Here is a 6,123-nt window from a genome sequence, read left to right on the forward strand (position 1 = left end):
AAATGTTATTTGATCTCAGTAAACATAAAAAAATATGTACGTACAAAAATAACAAGTGTAAATAAAAGCCATTATAAGATATGTCAGTAAACCTTCATAAGGGAGGTTCATATACTGTAAATTAGGACTTGACATTTACCTGCATGGATTAGAAAAATAATTAACAAACACAACTGCAGTGAGAGCTTCATGGTAAGTGTGATGGGTAAGAAGTGTCTTGCAACTAAACTAGCAGATACTGTTTGCTCCTCCTTCTCTTTATCTGTTCTATGTCAAACTTTGAAAATAATAACAGCAGCAGTATTCATTTAGTTATTTAGCACCAGGGGTGTTATGGGGGATGTAGGGGGAAGAACTGACTATCCAGGGCCTGAGGGCCCTTGTAAGCCTGGAATGAAGTGGAAGGTACGGATCAAGAAAGGAAGGGGACAGAATAAAACCGCTTATGTATAGGACCCAAAGTAATGGACACTGTTTATCAGTAGAAAAGACTAGTTGTGGACATCACAGGATAACATGCTGTTACCACTTAAAAAATTTGTGCTTTGATGTTGTCCTGAGGATTGTGGAAACTTGTAGGTGCCTTACCGTTATTTTCTTGTCTTCTTTATACTCTGTCTGTGCATGGTAAACTATATTTGTTGTGTGACGCGTATAGCTACGCCCACCTCATAGGAAAAAGTGCAAAATTGGAAGGAAAAAAAAGCACTAGATCTGACACAAAACTGCTCATAACTCTATTTATACCCCCCAAATTTTTTTTTTATGTTTTATTTATGGCACAGGTTTACCTTTAGGCAAATACTTAAGTACTGCCAAAGTTTCATTAAATTCTGTCGTTCTGGACAGACATACACTTTAGCATAAAACAAGAAGTAACTGCTTAATCCTGCAGTATTTAGACAATCATATTTTTTGTGCAGATGGACTAGAAATAGTACTTTTTATTAAATAGGCTATTTATCATTGTTTTATTACTAATGCTGATTCAACATTATTAGTGGTGCTTGCAAAGCATCACTATTGTTATCTTGCAAAATTCTTCCGTACAAAAGTTTGGCGCGTAACTAGTCCCGCACCGTTTGTCATAGACCCATGAGTGAGGTGTCAAATCGTGCGGCTTATACGGGAATGGGGTGCTATGACTTTTATAAGGGGTGGGCCAAAAAATCTTAAATATAAATCTTATATCAAAATATTAACCGGCCAAAAAATCCCATAGACTTAACATTGAGGCCAACTTTGACGGATTGTAGCGCAGAGAGTGAAATTTGTTGAGACGTCAGATTTACCACATTTGAAAAGGATTGCAGCCTGTGTCAGATGATACCCCGCACAGGGGAATAAGTTCGACCCCCGGGGCAAGAGAGGTCCCCAAAGTTGCCCCATAGAATTTGAATGGGGATTTTGGCGACTTTGCCCATTGACTTATAATGGGAATTTAAAAAAATTACTAGTGCCGCACCGTTCGTCGTAGAACGGCAATTAACCACCCACAGACTTAACACTGACAACAACTTTGACTGAGTCCCGCACCGTTCGTCGTAGACCCACGAATGAGGTGTCAAACCGTGCGGCTTATTCGGGAGTAGGGTGCTCTGACTGTTTGAGGGGGTGACTTAACATTGAGACCAACTTTGACCGAGTCCCATGAGTGAGGTGTCAAACCGTGCGGCCCATCTTCGGGAACGGGGTGCTGTGACTTTTCTAAGGGGTGGGTGGTTAATTGCCCCCGCAGGGGGCAATTAACCACCCACAGACTTAACATTAATTTAACTGTGGAACCGACTGTCGTAGAGACACTCTTTTGCATGTATCATCATGCTCATAAGCCACGCCCCCTAGCACCTTCATTAGCATGCTGTTAGCATGATGCTAACGCGATTAGCATTTTGCTAGCATGATGCTAACAAAATTAGCATCTTGCTAGCGTTATGCTAATTTCATCAGCACATCGCTAGCATGATGCTAACGCTATTAGCATGTCGCTAGCATTGTGCTAACTTTTCGCTAATAACATGTATAGAATGTTCCTAGCATCATGCTAGTGTAATTAGCACGATGTTTAGCTGATTAGCATGGTGCTAGCTTGATGCTAGGTATATTAGCATGTTGCTATCAAGATCCCATTGTCGTAGAGATATGGAGGGCCAGAGTTTCGCCACGGCAAGCACCACTCACATTTTCTTCAGGAAATGTACCTCTCTAGTTGATTCTACCATATTATCACTAGCTCTAACTGGACGTAACGGCTAAAAATCCAACCTCTGTCCTGAGGTTGTAGTGGAATATGCCTTCACTGGAATATGGCAAAATCTCGGTCATATGAACATTTATTGCAATTATCTACAAAACGTTTAATTGGCTCACTTTCAAATGTAGTGGCATATCAAATTTATTGTGTGCAAAACAAAAGATCTTGGCCTAAAGTTAGCTAGGCTACTCTGTTCGAGCAGTTAGCATATTACCTTAGACTAAATAGCCTAAGGACTAAGTAGCCTAAGTTAGATGAGGAACTGTAACATCAAGCTGACAAGAACATGTTTTGTAGAACATGGATGGTCATACATCTGCATTTTGCCACCTCACCTTGCAGGTCTTTTTCCTTTTTTTGCTCTTTTTGTTTTTGCACCACCTGAGATTTTCTTTCACATAACATAGGCCACTTACAAGACATTTATACTTGTGTTGGACACAAGTACATGTTATACTTGTTTTTGCTTTTATTTTTAATAGAAAATATTATATTGTAAAATATAAGTGAACTCATTGTAAAATGTACCATATCATTGCTGGTCCATGGAATATTTTATTAGCTAAACACGTAACAAATCAATCACTAATGACTTTGATTATTTTCATAAAATTTCTTGTAAATGTACTTGAAAAAAATATTAAAACAATAATACAAAACAACAATATATGTTAAAAAAACCTAATACAAAATGTTTCCTAAATAGTATAGATAATCTAAAACAAACTCATAGTGATAGTCTATACGATTTTGTGTACATGTATAATTAATTTTCATATATTTTGAATTCTGTAAAGCTGCTTTGTGACAATGATTACTGTTGAAAGCACTATACAACAAATTTTTTTATATAAATTTAAATTGAATTGAGTATAGATACACAAAATAGATACAATAGATTTAATAGTATCTGTATATAAAACATGCATGTTTAAAATACAATTTAAGTAATTATAAACTTTAACATAAAAAACAAGGTAAAATAAAAAGGTACAAAAAAGTTATCTCAAGTAAATCCTCTCATTAAAAACAAAGATAGATAGATAGATAGATAGATAGATAGATAGATAGATAGATAGATAGAGTATTTATGTTGATGACATTGATGTGTTGAGTTATTCTGTTTGGCTGATGGACTGATTAAAGAGCTTTGCCTCTAATTAGATTCATGTTAGCAGGATTTCTCTTGCATAGTAAGACAAAAACAGTGCAGAAGTACAGTAAATTTTTTACCAACAGTACTATATACGTCATGCTGAACAAATACAAACTGGGACTGGGATTAAACAAACCTGCAGAAAAGAGAAAAAAAATTAGAAATCTGTTATTAAAACATTTTTTTTAATTGTTATTGCATTAAATTTTATATTCAGTTATCATGACCATTGTAAATATAGTTGGCTAGTAAAATATGAAAACATTATTTCATGTAAAAATGCACTTAAATGATATTTGGCTGATCTTAATTGCTTTACCAGAATCCATAAATTCTTCTTCCTCCATTTCTTCTGCTTTTGGAGGTGGGCAGGAAATAAATAAGCCCGGTTTTGATTCTGTAAGTAATTAAGTGTGTAAGTTTTGTATATGTATAAAATAACATTAAGTATTAAGCATATAACCACTAATATTTGTTAATCGTTATTATTGTCTAGATTCAGAGTGGAACATATTCCGAAGACATTAAAGATTAATACCTTTTGAAATGACTAATTCCTGCTCTTTAGCATTGTTGGTGTGTTGAACAGAGCAGATGAATTTATTGTTCATGGCTTTTTGCTGGTCGACAATGAGCATGCTGGTTATTCGGACTTCCGGTTCCTTGTCTCTCTGCTCCAGACGCTCTTCTGTGTTCAGGTCCATAGTTCTCCCATCTTGATTTATTGTTTTCCATTTAAATCGCACCAGATCTGGAAACATTCCTTTTGCTTGGCACAGCAGTACTGCCTTTCCATTTGATTTCCTTGACACTAGGTACACTGACACTTGTGGCTCTTTGACTTGGTCCTTTCCAGGGTCTGTATTTTAATAAGAGAAGAACTATTTTTTATATGTACACTGAAAAAAATGACTTTTTGGTGTGGTAAAATATATTAAATTAACCATCATAATTTTTACATTGTAAAAATACATTTCAAGGAGAACTAGAATTTTCTAAGTAAAAGTTTAAATATCTACACATTTAATTAATGTAATAAATTAACTGAGTGGAAATAGTTAAACATTATTATGTATTTACTTGTAACATTTACATGCTTTATAGTGACTGCACATAAACCTAATAATATTAAGTAAATTTGAATTTTTAAGTTTAGTTTAAATTTCAAATTAAACCGCGCATGCGTGTTTGGAGACGCTGTACCCGCGCTGTGGATCAGTCGGTTGGGGATCATCACGGAGACGGAGGTACAGCACGGCGTGGCTGGAGCTGGAGTTTGGCGTGTTCGAGGTAAGTTTACCTTCCTGTTTTGGATGTGATTCTCGTTTTCCTGACTCCCAATTAATGTTCATCTTAATCTCAGGACGTAAAATTAGCAATATTTCAGTTTTTAATAGTGTGGAGATTCACAAAGCACCGTTTTTCGTGTAAAATCCTGAACCTACGGAGCCCCCAGGGGTCCTGTGGTAAAAATAAATAAAATAATAACGAACCGAGCGCGTGGTTTAATAGAACGAGATGCGTGTTTCTTACCCCCACCCCTCGTGTTTAGAGAAAGGCTCGCCAATGAGATGACATTTCTGAACAAACTGAGTCAGGTGTGTTAAAGCATTAAATGGTAAAAGAGCACTAGCAATAAACGTTTTTTTTCTGAATCCGAATTTTATTAATAAGTTACAAGTTAAATTTCAACTGTAAAGAACCTGTACATATGTTCATACAGTATTGACAGAAGCTCTAATTTGTCCAAATCGCATTGCAGACAAGAAAAAGAAGTAGAGTCATCCTGTGACCTTGCATGCTTCATCTTTCCACACATGATTCTTGCTTCTCACTTTTTCCTTAATCCCTCACTGTTCTATCTTGTATTTTTCTAACAATGTCAGAAACGTTGTGTTAGTAGCACTGCTTGGCATGCTTGATGCCTTTCTCTTTTGTAATTTGCTTTGGATGAAGGCAAACTTACAAAAGATGAAGAAATGGCTAAATGTAGTTGTACTAATAAAAGATTATGTAATGATACAATGTAAATATTTTCACAGAAACAAAGCGATGAGACGTGAATCTGAAGAGGATCTCTGATGATTGCCTGGTAAAGCATTGTTTTCTTATTAATTATACAATTTAAAATGTTAAATTCACTACAAGATAAAGGTACATGAAGGGGTGGACATTTCCTGCTTAGTTATGACCATCCACAGTATATCTAGCTCAAACAGTAGAGCATGATGCTACCAATGCCAAGGTCATGGGTTTGATTCCCAGGAAAAGCAAGTACAGTAATTGTAAATTACAATTTATAAATAAAAACTTGTACCTTGAATATAGTGTTTGTTGCATTGAACAGAAGCATATACCAAATGCAAATGAATACATAAATCTGAGTAGTGATTGAAAGAATTTTCATGTTTAGACTAACCCTTTAAATACAAACTCAGCATTCATCATAGGATTTTCTGACACTGTAAAGGTGCAGAGTAATCTATGGAGTGTAGCCATCTCATGCCATGTTTTAGAATGTTTTACTGATGCAAGATTATTGCTAAAGCAATTTAACCCAAGTTTAACAATCTGAAGTATATGAAGTGATGGTCATTTTTTATTATCAATCAATTTTTATTATTATTTTTTCTCTGTGATAATGAAGTCATCACAGGTGATTGAAGCAATTCAGATTTTTTTTGTTTCTTAAAATAATATTTTTTTTTATTTA

This window comes from Clarias gariepinus, chromosome 1 (genome assembly GCF_024256425.1).
Source record: "Clarias gariepinus isolate MV-2021 ecotype Netherlands chromosome 1, CGAR_prim_01v2, whole genome shotgun sequence".
NCBI lineage: Eukaryota > Metazoa > Chordata > Actinopteri > Siluriformes > Clariidae > Clarias > Clarias gariepinus.